Source organism: Canis aureus, chromosome X (genome assembly GCF_053574225.1).
Source record: "Canis aureus isolate CA01 chromosome X, VMU_Caureus_v.1.0, whole genome shotgun sequence".
Lineage (NCBI taxonomy): Eukaryota > Metazoa > Chordata > Mammalia > Carnivora > Canidae > Canis > Canis aureus.
Window position 1 is genome coordinate 39,391,559 of NC_135649.1, and position 20,164 is coordinate 39,411,722.

General features: G+C 41.0%; 1 pseudogene; it reads left to right on the forward strand.

The window, feature by feature from the left end:
- The first annotated feature begins 11,349 nt into the window (after positions 1–11,349).
- Positions 11,350–11,809, forward strand: LOC144307943 (small ribosomal subunit protein eS27-like pseudogene; annotated as a pseudogene).
- The last annotated feature ends 8,355 nt before the right edge of the window (positions 11,810–20,164 follow it).

A 20,164-nucleotide genomic window follows, 5' to 3' on the forward strand; every position in this document is an offset into this window, starting at 1 on the left:
CCCGTACACCCTGTGCTCAAGCCACCCTGAGCTATCAGTGGCCCTCAGTGAGCCTGTTACAACCTTCTTAAGGATGTTTGGAAATGTATGGTAGTGATTTTGGTTGTCATAGAGCCTGGGAACCAGGGAGTTTAAACATCTTGTAATGCACAACACAGTACTGTCCTGCTCAATGGAGTGCTCCATTGAAACACACTGGACCAGTTCCCAAGAGGGTAATATGTTTAAAAGGATTTTTTTAGGGGCAGTCCCGGTGGCGCAGCGGTTTAGCACTGCCTGCAGCCCAGGGTTTGATCCTGGAGACCTGGGATCAAGTCCCATATCAGGCTCCCTGCATGGAGCCTGCTTCTCCCTCTGCCTGTGTCTCTGCCTCTCTCTGTGTCTCTATGAATAAATAAATAAAATCTTAAAAAAAGGATTTTTTTAAAAAAGATTTATTTATTTATTTGAGAGAGAAAGAGTGAGCACAAGGGGGGCTGGCAGAGGGGGAGAGAGAGAGAGAGAATACTCTAGCAGACTCTCCACTGAACAGAGAGCCTGACACGGGGCTCAATCCCAGGACCCTGAGATCACGACCTGAGCTGAAATCAAGAATAGGATGCTCAACTGACTGAGCCACCCAGGTGCCCAGAAGGTAATATGTTTTTTTAAAAAAGGCTTTATTCACATCTAATTCACATATTCTACAATTCACCCACTTAAAATATAGAATTTAAAAATATAGAGAATTATTTTTTTAAAGATTTTATTTATCTACCCATGAGACACACACACACACACACACACACACACACACACACAGAGAGAGGCAGAGACACAGGCAGAGGGAGCAGCAGGCTTCATGCTGGGAGCCTGACGTGGGACTTGATCCCGGGACTCCAGGATCAGGCCCTGGGCTGAAGGCGGCGCTAAACTGCTGAGCCACCCGGGCTGCCCAAAAAATATAGAGAATTCAATGGTTTTTAGTAAAGGCCATGTTTTGTTTTTTTTTTTATACCTCCACACCTCTGCTCAACTTTTTTCTGCCTATGATTTTTCTGTCCATAATCTTTTCTCCTCTCTAGTCCACCTAAAAATGTAAGACAAATTCTAAAAGTTCCAACTTACATGCCACCTCTTTGATGCTTTTTTCCTTTATTCTAAACAGGCTTAGTTTCTCTAGGGTAGGAGTGGTCAAAATTTTTCTGTAAAGATAGAGGTGGTAAATGTTTTTGGCTTTGTAGGCATGGTCTCTATTGTGTCAACTCTGCCATTGTAGCACAAAAATAGCCATTCACAATAAGTAAATGAATGGGTGTGTCTGTGTGCCAATAACATTTTATTCCCAAAAACAGGTGGTGGGCAGTTTGCACACCTCTGCACTACATCACTTTGTTCATACTTTGATTATATCCCTCAACACACTGCAGTCCATTTAGTAGTATATGTATTTGCCTTCTCTGTGACACAGAGACATCTTTTTCATCACAGTAGTCATGATTATTAGTACAGTGTCTAAAACATAGTAGGCGATAAATCCATACTGGTTCATTGGATGAACATCGGTGCAGAAAACACTGGGAGCAGTACTTCTAGATTGCTATTAAAATAACCAAATTTTTTGGCTGTGTTAAATGCAATTGCCTTGTATAAAAACTTATTCATTAGAGCAAATCCTGGGATTTGGCATCAAGTCTAAAGTCCCTGGATTTGGCCAGTTCTGGAGGAATTTTATAATATTGGCTCATGGAAACAAATCACAATCAGGACACTGCTTGACACATAGAAGTCATTCAATAAAAGTGTGTGGAATTGTATTTCACTAATGGAAATTATCCTTGTTGAAACCTTTGCTTGGGACAAATAAAACATATAACAAGCTATGTTTAACTCTCTTCTTGTTATCTCCCTTCCACTGCTTCTTGAAGAAGAGAGAGAGAGAGACGAAGGAAGGAAGGAAGGAAGAAAAAGAGAGAAAGAAAGAAAGAAAGAAAGAAGAAAGAAAAAGAAAGAAAGAAAGAAAGAAGAAAGAAAGAAAGAAAGAAAGAAAGAAAGAAAGAAAGAAAGAAAGAAAGGAAGGAAGGAAGAAAGAAAGATTGAGACTCTAGACTGGGAAATAGCAAAAGTTTTCTTAGCATAGGACAAGGGTACTAGTTCATAAGAAATGGAGTCCTAGTTATGTTAAAGAGGAAAGTGAATTTCTCATAACTAAGAAGTGTCTGTTTAATTACCAACATTTTGAGGGGTGAACAAGCCTACAGATCTGAGTAGAAAATCTCCTTTGTGACCAATACTTATCTCTAAGACAGCCTACCCTGGTCTCTGCAGACCAATAGGAAGTGAGAAAAGGAGAGAATATATTGACATCCAGTGCATCCTCTGAGGCGGCACCATTTGCAATTTGGAGAGAGGGTTGATGGGTCTTGAGGCTTGATTATTGCTGTTGGGAAAAGTGACTGAAAGAAGGGATAAGTGGGGTGGAGGAAGCTGGGACAAAGAGAGACTGGGCTGGGGACTGTGGGAAAGGAGAGGGAAGGAGGTGAGCTGGAGAATGAGGTAAGTTCATGTGGGAAACTCTCCAGAGTCCCAGGGATCATGTAGTTTGGACCAGCCTATCCCACTTCCCAGGCCTTGACAATAGGCTCATCCCCCTGTGATGTATGAGACACTGAAGTAGCCAGCCCGAGATCACAGTGTCCAATTTCAGACCCTGACACACCAACTTCAGATGGTTTTGGACCAAGAACTGCTTAAACCTTCCCTGGGGTCCATCAAATAGTTGCTCCAGGGAAAGGCAAAGAAGGTAGCATCTCTTTCTTTCTTGGCCAAATATGGTAATAGGAGCCTCCTTGTTGCAGACTACTGGACAGAGAAGATTATCTATACCCAGACAATAACTAGCTGGAGAACATTGGTAGCTGGTTACACATGCTCTGTGGGATAAGAAAACCAACAACCTACTACAAGAGTTTCACTGGGGTTTGGTAGGTTTCTAAAAGGACAACACTGACTAGAACAATATCCTTGCCTTGGAGAGGCTCACAGTATGATAGCAGAGAGACCTGCACATAGGATATTTCACTGCAATGTGGTAGGCATGACAATAAAAGTATACTGCAAAGGGTACTGGAGCAGGTGACGTTCAGTTCAAGTGGGATCTTAAAGGATGGGGAAGTAACTCTCTAGAAGAGGACATTCTAAGCCATAAAGGCCTGAAGGTATGAATTTGGACCCTTCCAATAACATTACATGGCTGAAGCATGGAGTAGGAGTGAAAGGAAGGGAGGAGGAAGAAGAGAAACAGGAGAGGAACCTGGAAATATGACTGGGGTCAGGTAATGATAAAGAGCCTTGCTGAGTGGTTTGGCTTTTCTTCTATAGACCAGACATGGAGACAAGTCTGCAGCATGATCATTTATTATATGAGCAGAATGGTTTGTTGTTGTTGTTTTTTTAATTCAATTTTGAATGCCTTTAAGCAGGGCTTGCACTCTCAATTGACCACTGAACTTACCACTGAAAATTGTCTTAGCATCTCACAACTTCACATTTTTGCGTGACCTGTCTTGCCCCCAGAGCCAGTAGGTTCATGAGTTCCTGCTTAGAATGGGGAACCACTGAGGTACTAACAGCAAATAGGTACTTTTCCAAAATATTTCTAATAGCAATAGGAAGATTGGAGGGGATAATGTAGATAAGAACACTGGTTAGAATCCTATTTCAGGGGCACCTGAGTGGCTCAGTTGGTTAGGTGTCTGCGTTTGGCTCAGGTCATGATCCCAGGGTCCTGGGATCAAGCTTCTTGTGGGGCTCCCTACTCGGTGGGGAGTCTACTTCTCCCTCTCCTTCTGGTCCTCCCCCTACTTGTTTGCTCTCTCTCTCTCTCTCTCTCTCTCTAGCTCTGTCAAGTAAATAAATAAAATCTTTAAAAAAGAAGAATGCTATTTCAGTGGTTCAAACAAGACATAAGGGGTCTATCAACTGATGAATGAATAAACAGATTGTGGTATATCCTTATAATGAAATACAATTCAGCTATAAAAAGGAATGAAAAGCTAATTCATGCTACAACATGAATGAGCCTCGAAAAACTCATGCCTAGTAAAAAAAAATGTCTGTTACAGGGATGCCTGGGTAGCTCAGTGGTTGAGCAGCTGCCTTTAGCTCAGGTTGTGATCCCAGAGTACTGGGATCGAGTCCTGCATTGGGCTCCCTTTAGGGAGCCTGCTTCTCCCTCTACCTATGTCTCTGCCTCTCTCTCTCTCTCTCTCTGTCTCTCATGAATAAATAAATAAAATATAAAAACAAGTCTGTTACAAAAGTTCACGTATTGTATGATTCCCCTTATATGAAATGTCCAAAATAGGTTAATTCATAGAGACAGAAAGTAGATTAGTGGTGGCCAGGGCTTCAGGGAGGAGAGAATGGGGAGTGACTGCTAATGGGTGTGGGGCTTCTTTTTGGGGAAATAAAAATGTTCTAAGATTAAATTGTGGGGATGGTTGTATGATTCTTATGAATATACTAGAAACCATGGTGTTGTGTAATAATTAGTGGGTAAATTTTAGGACATGTGAATTATATCCTGATAAAGCTGTTTGTTTTTTAAACATAGATTATGTGGGCTGAATTAAGTCACTAGTGATGGGAATAGAGAGGATAAGACGGTTAAGATGGTGGATGTGTTCAAAAGATATTCAGAGACATGTAAATGAAGCAGGCACAGTACTATAATTCAGATGAAGGCACTCTAAAACAGAAGACAGCCAGAAATAAAGCAGTGTAAAGTGCTAGGCATATAATAAGTGCTCAAAATGCCTTAACCCTAATATTATTCTTCTCACCTATAACTGGAGTGCTCTTCAGAAATTTCTGGATATGGTGCTGGTTTTCATCTTTACTATATATCAAGTGTGTTATAAAGCGGACTTCAAATAGGAAATTTGATTTTTTAAATCTTGATTTATTACATGCTATGTGACCTTGGGAAAATTTAATTACTTCTCTGGGCCTTAATTTCCTCATCAGAGATGACTATAACTGCTTTTTTCATATTGTGCTATGTAGCCACTTCAAGGTCCAAAGAGATGGATCCTTTCTTGCTTTACCAGGTTCTACTGATATTTGTTTAAGACATTGGGATTCTGACTGAAGTTTTGCTTGGAGAAAGAGTTCTATGGTTAGAAAAATTTAAAAACTATTGGAACAAGTAAAATCTCTAAAATTCCTTCCAGGGGGCACCTGGGTGGCTCAGTTGGTTAAGCATCTGACTCTTGGTTGGACTCAGGTCATGGTCTCAGGGTTGTGAGATTGAGCCCCATGTTGGGCTCTACACTAAGCTTGGATCTTGCTTGGGATTCTCTCTTCCTCTCCCTCTTTCCTTCTCCCTTCTCTCTCTCTTTCTCTCTCTCTCTCTCATATAAAAAAATTCCTTCTAGAAAAAAGTATTTCATGATTCATGACATTGAAGTACCTATGCATACATGTACACATAACCCATACATGTGCAAATATTTATAATATACACCGAAAAAAGATGAATGAAGGGACACTGATCCAAACCCAAATATAAATGCGTGGAATGATCCTGCAATGACAGAGCCCAGAAAGCCAAAACCCATAATAACTCAATGATTTTAGAAACTATTAGGAACAACTTCTCCATACCGCCAAAGAAGAATATATGATTGTGGCTTGAGATCAATAATGTAATAGGATAATACTAAAAATATAAGGAAAATATAGAATTGCTCATTTTCCATCTTTTCTGTCAAGGAAAATGACTGTTAGATTTAAGAGTAGACAAACATCAATCTGATACAATTAGAAACCAAGAAAGGGATAGAAACTACCAGAGAATGTAGCTACTCCAAAGGGCAAGACATCTGGTTTAAAAGAGGTCAATGTCAGAGTAGTGAGAAAAATTATGCACAGCTTATGAGTGTGATAGAGTGGAAAGAGCATGTCCTCTTCTGTCATGGGCCGGGCTTTGAATCTTAGCTTAGTGCATTTCTATTTCTGTTACTTTGGCCAATCATTAAACTTGCGTGAGCCTCAGTTTCCTTGTCTGCAAAGTGGGGATGATAATACATACCTCACAGAGTTGTTGTAAAGATAAAATTAGTCCAGGTGAGGCTAAGGCAGTGGTCTGCAACCTTGGCTGTGCCTCAAAACTCACCTAGAAAAGTTTCTTTTGAATGTGAATACTCTTATTCAGTAACTATGGGGTGGGGTTAACTCCTCTAGATTTTTTAAAAGATATTTATTTATTTATTTATTTATTTATTTATTTATTTATTTTAGATTGAGAGAGAGAGAGAGAGAGCACAAGTGGAGAGAGGAGCAGAGAGAGGGACAAGCTGATACCACGCTGAGCTTGATCCTATAACCCTGAGATCATGACCAGAGCTGAAATCAAGAGTTGGACATTTAACCTAGTATACTACCCAGGCACCTGCACTGAGACTTAAAAAAATTTTTCTTTAGTAGTTCTGATTCACAATAATGTATTTTGGACAGGTGAAAGAGCAGGGTAGATGTCAATGAAGAAATTTAAGAAAGCAATTATTAATAATAAATATCACTGCTTCTATGAAAGATACTAAGCAGCTAAATCCATCAGCATTAAAAACCTTTACAATGTTTTCAGGCAGTGTGCTTTGGAAGTTTTGCAATCTTTCAGTTCATTAACTTTCCCTTTCTCTCTGGTCTTGTTTGGCTGTTCTGTCATACAGAGTGATGGTGATACTTACTTGTAGGTAGTTACCACCCCTGCAAACTACAGAGTGTGTCTCTGTATGGGGGGAAGAGAGTGGTACCAATGATTGGGTGGAAACTCCAAGGGAAAAAGCTTAGGGTAGAGTGTTTCCAAAGCTCAAGCCCAGCCAGGCACTTGAAAATCAGTTAGAGGCCAGCCAGATGGAGCCTCACTGCAGAATCTGTCACTTGTTGTCTGCAGCGAGTTGGCCTGTGAATAATCCTTGCCCATTTCATGACTGTGTGTGTCAATCCAAAGCTGAATTTCACCAACCGTCAGATTGAGAAGGTAAGACAGACACCATCTTCCCAGTTGGCTGAGGCTCACAGTATACACCCAGGGGCTTTCTCTCTTTCCCCCTAAGTTTAGAGCATCTCAAGTTCTAAACTCCACTTTGATGCTTATCTTCTCTTTCATCTCTTACCTACTGCCCTCCTCAAGGAAACTCCAAGACAGGGTAACCATTAGTCTTGGCCAGCTTGCTGTGTAGATATAAAACAGAGAGAGGAGGCTTCCTCCAGGCAGACAGCATCAGGAAAGTTTTACAGGACTCAATAAACAACTTCCAAAGCTCTGATTCTCACTTTCATTTTAAAATCTAATGCTTCAAGGCTTTATGGTTCTGAGTCTGTGGGCTTCTTAAGGTTGCAACCATATTCCCTGCCATGGATGAGTTTACAATTAGAATGTAGTGAACACAGTATGGGCAGAGTTGTGTGTGATCTGAAGGTCACCAAGAAACTCCTTTTTCTCTCCTTTAGAAAAATTCATCAAAAACAGTTTCAAATTTTTCTGCGATTAGAAATTAATTTGGATGAACCCGATCTTCTTTTAAAATGCAATCCTTGGGCAGCCCCGGTGGCGCAGCGGTTTAGCGCCACCTTCAGCCTGGGGTGTGATCCTGGAGACCCGGAATCGAGTTCTGCGTCAGGCTCCCTGCGTGGAGCCTGCTTCTCCCTCTGCCTGTGTTTCTGCCTCTCACTGTGTGTTTGTCTTGAATAAATGAATAAAATCATTAAAAAATATATAAAAATAAAATGCAGTCCTGAGATCATTCGAAAGTTTTCAATCATCTCTACCTTAGATTGAATGAGTTCAATCAGATTTCTTTCTACCTTGTATTTAGTTATATTTGCACTATAAAGCCCAGGAATTTTAATGATGATCAGGGGGAAGGGAAGCCTAATTTGTAAACGTTGAGAATGGAAGAACTTTTTGGTGGAAAGATATTGAAACAGATAGAAAAAAATTTGGGAGAAGAGAACAAGGAGGTTGAGAGCACAATCTTAGGTTTTAAAAGAAACAAATGCAACTCTTCTCAGGGCTCTCATTAAGTTCTCATCAGCACTTACCAGCCTTTCACTCCATAAAGTATTTTTAATTATTGTCAGCAGTCAACAGAGGAAATAATTTCATCAGAATGTCTCAAATATTTGTAAGAGCATCAGAGCCTCCCTCTAAAGTTGGATTACAAGGCTCCTGCTAGTTTTCCCTGCCTTTGGCTTACTCAAACTCTACTGCTTCCACATGGCTATACCCACATCCAATACCCAGGTTGCTCTGCTAGGCAACACTTGGCCGGCACAAGGGATATGTTGCTATTTGGCTTTTCCTCTCTTGTCCTTTTGTCTCTTAGGTTTTCCATGCTGGGGAATCGAGGGATTTGAGGAGGAAAGATTTCCTATGCAGGGCTTCATCCTTTCAATTTCATTTAAATGCTCAAGTGTCCTAAAGTTCATCCCTCCTCAGTTGAGAGATTGACTAAGTTGTAGAGAGTGTAGAGGTGGGGGCCATACATCAGTTTGTTCTAAGTGAGTTTACTATAGGCCTTCCTAGAAGCTAAGGAATGAACTAGGATACGGATAGCCTGTTGAGGGCCCCTGCAAGCCCCTCAGTCTTCTGGTTGTAAGAAAAATTTCTCTGATTCCTTTCCATGCTGTTATGGGATTGGATGCCTCGATTCCCAGTCTGCTCCCGACTATAGCAATTTCAGAAATTATTTCCCTGAGCTCAAGCTTCAAGAAGGGTAGCAGACAGAATGCTTTACCAGCAATCGATCCAATGCAACCTCCCTAGAACCAGATGCCACCGGGGATCAAATTGTGTCTGAGGACACAGAGACAGGCACAGCATGGATGTACAAATACAGCTCTGACTCTCTCCCCTAGCTGTTTCTAATAAGCTAAAACCTAGAATCAGAGAGAAATAGACTCCTAAGAAAGGAAATGATGCCATGTTGTCGCACTGGTTTTCTATGAAACCATTATCCCAAGCAATCTGCATGTTTCCTATTTAACTAAGAAAGACTTTACTTTGCACAATGTCAAATGCATTTTAGAAGCCATTATTTATCCATATACCCACTCAGGGAAATTGTAGTCTCCAGCTTGCTTTGTGAGAATTTCCATTCCAGTCTAGCTTACAAAGGGGAGTCACTCCAACTCCAAGCAAATGCTTGACTTACTCAAACCATGCAAACCAAGTGACTGGAGGCCATGTCATAAGTATCTGGTTGTAAATGCCAGTGGGTATAGGGCCTTTTTTTAAAAAAAATATTTTATTTATTTATTTATTCATGAGAGACAGAGACAGAGAGAGAGAGAGAGGCAAAGACACAGGCAAAGGGAGAAGCAGGCTACATGCAGGGAGCCTGATGTGGGACTTGATCCTGGGACTCCAGGATCATGTCCTCGGCTGAAGGCAGACACTAAACCACTGAGCCACCCAGGGATCCCCCAGGGTGTAGGGCCTTAAAGCACTTCTATATGATGTTGTAATGATGGTTGGTATTTATTGATGCTACGTGTCAGGCATGCTTCCAAGCATGAATTAATTCATGCAATACTTACAAGAACCCTAGGAAGTAGATACTGTTATCATCCCCATTTTACAAAAGAGAAGACTGAGTGCCAGAAAAGCAGGTAACTTTACTAATGGGGTATACACTGGGAATTGAAAACAGGTTGTCTGGCTCTAGAGCCTGCTCCTACCATGGAGCCTATTAAGCACCAACCACACAGTAGACAGTTTATAAATAGGAAATGTTGCTGTTAAGAAATTAAACTGGTTTTGAGATGACCATGAACTGATGTTATTGAGTTCCTCAGAGTTATCATGTCCAGAAGTTTATAATGCTATAATATAATGCTGTCATAAATAATCCCTTTAAGAAGAATTTTCTCATTTTCACAACAACCCTATGAAATAGAATGACTATTATTATTCCCACTTGAGAAATAAAGCAGATGAGGCCCAGGGAGGTTAAGTGACTTGCATCTCATGTTTATGGATCAGAAGACTTAATATGGTTAAGATGGTAATACTCCCTAAACTGATTTACAGATTTAACACAGTCCCTATCAAAATCCTAGTTGCCTTTTTTTCCTCAGAGGTTAACAAGTTGTAAAATTCATATGGAAATGTAAAGAACCAGAATAACCAAAATAGTCCTAAAAAAAAAGTTGGAGCACTCATACGTTTTGATTTTAAAACATACTACAAAGTAACAATAATCAGGACAGTGTGATCTGGCCTAGAATATAGATATAGACACATAAATCAATGAAACAGAATTAAAAATCTAGAAATAAAGCCTTACATTTGTGGCTAACTGATTTTTGACAAAGTGCCAAGATAATTCATTGGGAAAGAATGGTCTTTTCAACAAATGTTTCTAGGACAATTGGATATCCACATGCAAAAGAATGAAGTTGGGCCCCTACCTCACACCATATCAAAACTAATTCAAAATTGCTCACATACTTAAATGTAAGGGCTAAAACTCTAAAATTCTTAGAATAAAACAGAGATGCAAGCCTTCATAATATTGGATTAGAAATTTCTTCGATATGACACCAAAAGCATAAGAAACTCAGGGGAAAAATAGATAAATTGGATTTTGTCAGAATTAAAAACATTTGTGCTTCAATGGATATCATCAAGAAAGTGAAAGACAACCCACGGAATGGGAGAAAATATTTGCAAATCATATATTTGATATGGAATTTGTATCCCGAATGTATAAAGAACAATTACAATTCAACAATAAAAAGACAAATAACCTAATTTTAAAATGGGCAAAGAATGTGAATAGAAATTTCACCAAAGAAGCTGTACAAATAGCCAAGAAGCACGTGAAAAGATGCTCAACAACATTAATCATTAGGGAAATGCAAATCAAAACCACAAGATACCATTTCACAACCAGAAGGATACCTTTATAAGTGTCCTATACCTATACACCTATACCTATAGGTATAGGTTTTTTTTTTGTTTTGTTTTGTTTTTTTTTTAACCAGAAAATGGCAAGCGCTGGTGAGGACTTGGAGAAATTTGAACCCTTGATGAAATTTGAACACATTGCTGGTGGGAATAGGTTCCTGAAAAACTTAAACATTATAGTTACCATGTGACTCAGTAATTGCACTTCTAGGGATATAGCCAAGATAATTGAAAACATATGTTCACAGGATACATGGGTGGCTCAGTTGGTTTAGCATCCGACTCTTGATCTTGGCTTGGGTCTTGGTCTCAGGGTCATGGGTTTGAGCTCCACATTGGGCTTCATGCTGGGTGTGAAGCCTACTTTTTGAAAAAGAAAACAGAGAGATCAGGACTGGCTGGGATTGCGAAAGGATCAACATACCTCTGGCTAGAGATTTGCTACATCCATCCTTGGAAGAGGAAAAGAAAAAAACAAAAAGAAATGGCTAATTCAATGCCCAAATTCCTATTTTATGGATGTAAAATGTCCAGGTTGCTACAAGATGACCACAGTTTTCAGCCATGCTCAGATGGTGGTTCTTTGTGTAGGCTGTTCAACTGTGTTGTGCCAGCTAACAGAAATAGAGTCCAGACTCACAGAGGGCTGTTCATTTAGAAGAAAGCAACACTAATGATCCACACAACCTCTTGAATTTGTGTTACATCGCAGAAAGCCTTATCAGTTCAGTAATTACAGTTAATCTACCAAGATAATGTAATTATGTTTAATTTTGTAAGGTTTATAGCAGTGATCTCCTATTTTGGTGTCAGTTTTTCAATAAAGTTTTGATTATGGGCAAAAAAAAAGAAAACATATGTTGACAAAAATACTTGTACATGAAAGTTCATGGCAATATAATTTATAATAGCTAAAAAATGGGAAAAACCCAAATATGCATCCATTGATGAATGGATAAAGAAAACGAGTATGTCTATATAGTGGAATATTATTCAGCAATAAAAAGGAATGATAGATGCTACAACATGGACAAACCTTCAAAACATGCCAACTGAAAAAAGCCAATCACAAAAAAACACATATTGTATGATTACATATATATGAAATGTCCAGAACATGCAAATACCTTAGTGGTTGCCAAGGGCTGGCAGGTTTGTGGGAACATGGGGGGCCATTGCTAATGGGCATGGGGCTTTTATTCAGAGTAATAAAAATATTCTGAAATTGGTGGTGATGGTTGCATAATGCTGTGAATATATGTTAAACATTGAATTTTGCACTTTATTTTTAAAAAGATTTTATTTATTTATTTGAGAGAGAGAGAGCATGTGTGTGAGAGAGGGCACGAGCAGGGGAGAGGGGCAGAAGGAGAGGGAGAGGCAGACAAACCCGATGCAGGACTCGATCCCAGAACCTGGGATCGTGACCCGAGCCGAAGGCAGATGCTTAATCGACTGATCCACTCAGGTGCCCAGCCACCCAAAATTTAAAAAAAAAAATTGAATCTTGCACTTTAAATGGGTGATCTTTATGGCATGTAAATTATATTTCAATAAAGTGACTTGTCAAAAGTCACAGAGTTAATGCACAACAGAGCTGAGACTCATCCAGCACAGCTGTCTCTCACCTGTATTTTGAATCTTCATTAGTTATTCTAAAAATACAACTCTTGTGATGGCCTTGCTCTGATCAAAATCCTCTGGAGGCTTTCTTATCAAAGAGAAAATCCTCAGCATGACACTCAGCCCTGTTTTACCTGGCAATTTTAATTTCCAGTAATAATTCATACCTTAAACTTTGGCTGAATCCTTATCATGGATACTTCCACAACGGTGGAAAGTTTGTATACCTGTCCTCAAGGATTTAAAGTGGCAGTTGGGTTTATAAACCCCATTCAAATCACTGCCATTAGTTATGTAGGCTACAGTTAAAATGAGGCTACAATTAGTGTTGTGGTAAAGGAAGAGAACTTTCTCTTTTTTTAGATAAAAAAATATATATTTATTTATTTATTCATGAGAGACAGAGAGAGAGAGAGAGAGATATGCAGAGACACAGGCAGAGGGAGAAGCAGGCTCCATGCAGGGAGCCTGACGTGAGACTAGATCCTGGGTCTCCAGGATCACGCCCTGGGCTGAAGGCGACGCTAAACCACTGAGCCACCCGGGCTGCCCAGAAGAGAACTTTCGGCTAGTATCCAAGAATATTTGTAGGTAGATGAGGTGGTAGAAGGGAAGGCTTTGTGGAGGAAATAGCATTTGCATTGGGCCTTACCAAGGAAAGTTCTCACTACCCAGCAAAAAGCATAGCCAAAGGCGGTCGATTCCAAGGCAGATTTGAAAAGCAGCAAGTTGTCTGGTTAGGAATAGAGTGGGTATAAAGAGGGGTGGCATGAGAGAAGATGGGAAGGTAAGGTGGAGCCATATCATGGAAGACCTGGATCGCCAACCTAAGGTATTTGGGCTATAGATGGCTGTGGAGTGGAGTGAAAAGACCATGGGTTTGGACACAAACCTGAGTTCAAATCTTGTCTGCATCACTGAGCAGGTCAGTGACTTTCAGTAAATTATTTTTCCTGATTTTATTTTTTTTAAGATTTTATTTATTTGTTCATGAGAGACACAGAGAGAGGCAGAGACATAGGCAGAGGGAGAAGGAGGCTCCCCGTGGGGAGCCCAGGGTCCAGGACCCTGGAATCATGCCCTGAGCTGAAGGCTGATGCTCAACCACTAAGCCACCCAGGCATCCCTATTTTTCCTCATTTTCAAAGAAGGAATGAAAATAGCTACATCACCTGGGTTGTGAGTAGTGAGTGGAATAAGAGTATCTGTGATGTGTTAGGAGAACCAGTGGTAGATTTGGGGGGGAAGGATGGAGGATCTCTACTTTAGGAAGTCTCATCTGTCAGGAGAGGGAAGCCAAGCTTTAGTTCAAGTGAGAGATTACAGACACTGATGCCAAAACCGCAGCTGCCAAAGGATCCCTTACACTGATGAGATCCCAAAGAAGGGTGGTGATATCCAAAGACTTTTCAGAAGTTGAATCAACGAGACATTTGATGAGCTGCGTGAAGCAAGGGAAAAAGACACCAAAGAGGACCCTGGGCTTTTGAACTTAACTGTGTAAGAATTATGTTGCTGTTAACTGAGCCTGGGAAGTCAGGAGCAGAACAGGTCTGGCATAAGGGTGGAGGAGCTACATTTTGGACTTCTGTGAGGAAATAGTAATTTCATGGAGAGTTGGGGAGAAGAGGAGATTTGGTAGCCATGGGGGAACTGGAGAAGATGCTAAGGTGGTTTTAGGGAGCTGTCAAGTCAGGGGCTTAGGGTAGCCTCAAAGGCACTAGAGCCCTGCCTTGAGAAGGTGCAGAAAGGAAGGTGAGGGTTTTTCAGAAACAATTTGGCATATTGGAAAATGTGCCTCAAGCGGGCAGGACTGTTCCCAAGACAGAAGCAGAGGTTTGAAGAGAAAAACTTCTTCTGGAACTCTTTATTTCCCTATATTACATGGCCCCCAGCAACTAATACAGAATTATAATACAGAACTCCAACTACTAGTGGAGTATCATAGCTCAGCTACATTGCAGGATTTAATACGGTTTTTATGGGCTGGATGGGAACCTGAGAATTAGCGTATAACATTCATTCTACAGGAAAAATGTGTTTTGAGTTCCAAACCACTAAGCCTTTGGAACACATTTCATTTGTGGGACTGCTTGCATTAAAATAATAGTAAGAATCCTGATCCACTGGATTCAGCCTTTCTGAAAAGCTATATGGTATTTAAAGCATATAGGAACCCATCTGTTCTCCATGTGGAGGCTCCAGGATCAGCTTCATCAGCTGGTTGGTGGCTGGTCCAACTGCTCTTGATTAACCCTTGAAGGGATCGTGATTCAGTCTGTTACAGGTGTCAGCTACTTCAGTCATTGCCTCTAGGCTCCCATCTAGGCGGAGGCCCATGGGTCAGTATTTACCTCTCTTACCCTTCTCCAAAGAAAAGTCAGTTGGTAGAAGGGTGCTTTGGTTTAGTTGCCATTCAGCAGGCCTGGGGGCATCATGGGCATTTAGTACCCCTTTCAAGACCCCTCTATACCTCGATGTACAGAATGGCTCTGTAATGTTTTCTGATTGGCAACCCACCATTTTCTACAGTCCTGCCTTGTCAATTAGTCAATTGGCAAGCACCCCTGGTCTCTCAAGGCCCTTCCTCTTCAACATTAGCTTTCTTGCCACCCAGGAGCTAATCTTAGGCAGTTAACTGATGTTGGGGATCACACTACTCCTGAAGGAGGAAGCAACATCAGTCCATACGGCTTATGTCTTGTAGAGAAGCCATTCGCCTTCTGGTGGGGGTGAGTCAGAAGAAAAACACGGGATGTAGAGTATTTCTCAGAAACATTAAAGTAACTCCTTCTGTCTGGACATACTTGTGTCCAGTTTCCCTTTTTCTTCTGCTAGTTTTACCCTCCAAAGTATATTTCCAGAGAGGTGAAATGGTGCCAGATTGGGCTGACTATAGGTACGAAAATTTCAAGGATGGGGTGCCTGGGTGGCTCCAGTGGTTAAGCATCTGACTATTGATTTCAGCTCAGGTCATGATCTCACAGTCATGAGATCGACCCCAGTTTCAGGCTCTGCACTCAGAGAATCTGCTTGAGATTCTCTCTCTCCTTCTCTATCTGCCCCTCCTCCACTGGCTCCTGTGCACACACTCTCTCTCCCAAATAAATAAATCTTATAAAATTTTTCAAGGACAACAGTAGACATCACATTAAAATTAAAATGATATTGTATTTAAGGAGACACATATCAACTGATCAAGCATCATGGGGATCCTTTGAGATTCCTTATTCTGAAACTAATCTCCTCTACTAGATTATGATTTTGATATTTCATTCATTAATTCCTCTGGAGTTACCAGGCACAAAAGGTACTCAATTCTGTTCAGCAGAACTGGTATATATAACTATATATTATATACTCAACTAAGCACCAGGGTATGAATTAGACATGGCCTCTGTCCTCAGGATGTTCATGGTTTAGTGGCAAAAGTAGAAATGAAAATGGATTTCAATATAATGTGTTAGCAACACACACGAGGTACCATAGGTGCAGGTTAGAGGTGCTTAGCCCAACCTGGAAATTCAAGGAAGACTGCCTGAAGGAGATGACATATGAACTGATTCTTGAAGGAATACTTAGGACTAGGGAAAGAAAAGAAGATGGGAGAAGGTGCCTATGCAGAGTAAATGATGTAATCAAAGGTAGTAAGCGGGGATCCCTGGGTGGCTCAGCGGGGATCTTTGGGTGGCTCAGCAGTTTAGTGCCTGCCTTTGACCAAAGGCATGATCTTGGAGTCTCAGGATCAAGTCCCACGTCGGGCTCCCTGCATGGAGCCTGCTTCTCCCTCTCCCTGTGTCTCTGCCTCTCTCTCCCTGTGTCTCTCATGAATAAATAAATAAAATCTTTTTTTTAAAAAAAAGGTAGTAAGCATCATGAAGTGTGCAAGCAACTAGAAGTCTGAATTATTGAAGTATACTATAGAGGTGCAGGCACAAATGGCAAAAGGTAGAGCTTAGAAGGTCTGTTAAAGAATTGGAGCTTTCTCCTATAATTATGATGGAGATATTTAAGAATTGAAAGCCACAGGGGTGCCTGGGTGGCTCTGTCAGTTGAGCATCTGCCTTTGGCTCAGGTTATGATCTCGGGGTCCTGAGGTGGAGTCCCAAGTCAGGCTCCCTGCTTAGTGAGGAGTCTGCTTCTCCCTCTCCCTCTGCCCCTTCCCATTGCTTGTGTTCTCTCTGTCTCTCTCTCAAATAAATAAATAAATAGTATTTTAAAAAACACAAAACAAAAAAGAATAGAAAGCCATGGATTATTTGTTATTCAGAGTCTACATATGAATTTGATGGAAAATTATTCAGAGATCTGATCTGCAAGTCTGAGTGACAGTTTATGGGGGTCAGGAAATCAAGTATATTTACACATACACAGACACATCAGTGCTGTCTGTTGGAAAGATCAGGAACATGGACAGAGACTTATGTAGGATATTGATACAGCATTATTTATAAATGGTGAAAAACTAGAAACCATTTCGATGCCCAGGGATAGGGGAATGATTAAATGAACCAAGATACAGCTACGAGGCAATGAATTAGGCTGCCATTAAAAAGTCATACTTTGGATGGGAGCATTTGAGTGGCTCAGTTGGTTAAATGTCCAACTCTTAGCTCAGGTCTTGATCTCAGGGTTGTGAGTTCAAGCCCTGCATTAGGTTCCACATTGGATGTGGAGCCTACTTTAAAAAAAAGTCATACTTTGGAAGAATGGGTAGTGATATAGAAAATGCCAATGAAATACAACCTGAAGAAAGCAAGATACAGAGCAGCAAATATGGTCTGATCTCAATTTGAGGAAACACACGCATACGTATGCACATATATGAAATCCGTGGGACTTGGTCTGATAATAGGAGATTGTTTTTCCTTCTTTTTATTCTTCTATTTTTTGTAGCATGTTCTACTGTGGACATGTACTACATGCTCTCTATAAAAATAGCACTAAATAATATTATTCAGAAGATCAGAGATATAAACAGTGGAAATGGGGGAAAGCTTCCTGTAGACTCATCTTTTCTCATTTTCCTTCTTTTTTATTGTTGGTCATATTCACTCGATCCATGAGAGACATGGATGATTTGGAGAGGCTTTTATGAAGATTAACAGAGTCGATTAAAGGGCTGGCACACAGAGCTTGTTTAGGGATATTTCAAAGGACTGTGGGGAAGAAAACCCACAGAAATGGCATATGACCAGTCACAACTGGAAGAATTTCAATGGGAAGTTGAAAACTAAAGAACAGAAGATTAAATTGCAGCTGGAGGGATTTAGGCTAGAGCTATTGCAAACAGTCTTGGAGGGCAATTTGTTAAACCAGGAAGTGGGTCACCAAGAAAGGATTAGATACTCAGCGGTGTAGGGTGATTTTCAGTGTAGATTTATTTAAAGGTAGGGGGATAGATGAAATGACCTCACACAATCTTTTTTAGCCAAAAACTCCTAACATGTTGGAGCAGGAGATAATGATGGTGACATATTTTTAAAGGGAGAATGGGCAATTAGAAGTGAATGGGAATGTGAGCCGGTTATGTTTTCATTCCAATCTTCTGCCATGTACATTAGTAAAAGATCTGGGTATCACCAGGGCACCATCGAGTATTATCTATCATCAGCATGTAATGATGATAAATGGAGATTCCTTTTTTCACCTTGGTGCAACGAATGAACCTCCAAAGTGTCTTTTCAGATGAGTCCTTTACTAGCTCTTAAAATATACCATCCCCAAGGACTTCTAAGTGACAGAATCCTGCAAATGGTGAGTCTTGGAACTGGAGCGCTGGGAGATTGGCTCAGGCCCAGGGACCCATTTAGCTGATGCTATGTTCCGAAATCACCCTGATTATAAAGCAGAGCTTCTCAGTATTGGATCTCATGCCAACTCAATGACTGGACTCTGCAAAGTTAATAGGAACTCAGAAAGCCTGTTGCAGCCACTGTAAGTTATTGCTGTCGTTCAGCTGGGGAATTGTTACTGTGAGGTACGGGGCTCTGTGCCCCAGATGAAAACACTGAGCCCAAAGGGAGTGGTGATCTTTCAGCAGGGGAAAAAGACCAAGTACCCCAAGAGCACTTGCGGGTGAGGACCTTCAGTAGTGTAAACTCAGGAGCAGTGAGAAAGCCCCCCTTACTTCTGATGGATTTCTGGGAAAGATGAATGGAGACCTGAAGTCTCTCTAACATGGAAAAGGGAATTCTTTAATTCTTTAATTCTCTAACCAAGGCTAGAGATTGTTTGCAAACACTCTTGGGAGGAGGACTAGAGTGATGGGATAACTCAGCTGCACCAAGGTGAACATGTAGGCAGGGGGCTCTAATGGGTAGGCATTTGTGGTGGAAGCTCTACTGTCTCTTCAGGGATGGTTGTTCAACATGGAAGCAGGGAGAGGCACTGGGAGGGTCTGGGGGACCTATTTTCCTTCCAACATTGGCCCCAGGGCAGCACATTGGTGCAAGTGCATGGGTGCTCCTGTTTGAGTGCACATGGGCACAAACTCATTATATTGCAAGATGATGAAAAAATCATAACACTTGCTGACCACCCAAGTACGCCAGACACTGGACACATGTTCTCCCACCCAGTCCTTATAAAGTCATTATTTATCCCCGTAGTGAGAAAATTGTGGCTCAGAGAGATTAAATTGCTTGTTCATGGTTTTAGAATATAAAGGAGTCTGCAAGTAAGGCCAGGTGGGGGCTGGGAGGTGGCCTGGGCTTCCAGCTTCGATTCACAACATCTCCAGATGAGATTATGGAAATAGCAGTCCAGTTCGTGTGTGCATTAAAGGCATTAATTGGTTAAATATAATCATCTAGAATAATTTACACATTTGGTGACTTCTACTGTAATTTCTGTTGGTTTTATTACAACAAGAGTCTTAATAAAATGAACCTGAGCCTCCCTGGCCCTCTGAGAGGCTCTTCCTCTACTGTGTCGGAGGAGAATCACCACCTGGCTGATACATGATTTCTCTGGAATGCTGATCTGATCTTGTCAATTGCTTAAACTCCTTTGATGGCTTCTAATTTCTTCTATTTAAAGACTGCATTATTTATCCTTGTCTTTAATAATCTCAACTCACCTGACCTGCCTGATCACATCTCCTGCTACTTTACTTCACACATCTTCTGCGAGCCTGGCCGAAACTTGGACTGGCTGTCCCCCCCCCGTGTGTTATGCTCTTTGGTAACTCTGCTGATAGTTTTGGTCCCTCTGCCTGGGATGTCTCCCCCTACTTCCCCACCTGGATAACTGCCATTCCTCCTCTAAAATAGCTATTTAAAGTGCTGGAAGAAAACCATATCTGAGGGCATCACAATGCCAGATTTCAGGTTGTACTACAAAGCTGTGGTCATCAAGACAGTGTGGTACTGGCACAAAAACAGACACATAGATCAATGGAACAGAATAGAGAACCCAGAAGTGGACCCTGAACTTTATGGTCAACTAATATTTGATAAAGGAGGAAAGACTATCCATTGGAAGAAAGACAGTCTCTTCAATAAATGGTGCTGGGAAAATTGGACATCCACATGCAGAAGAATGAAACTAGACCACTCTCTTGCATCTTACACAAAGATAAAC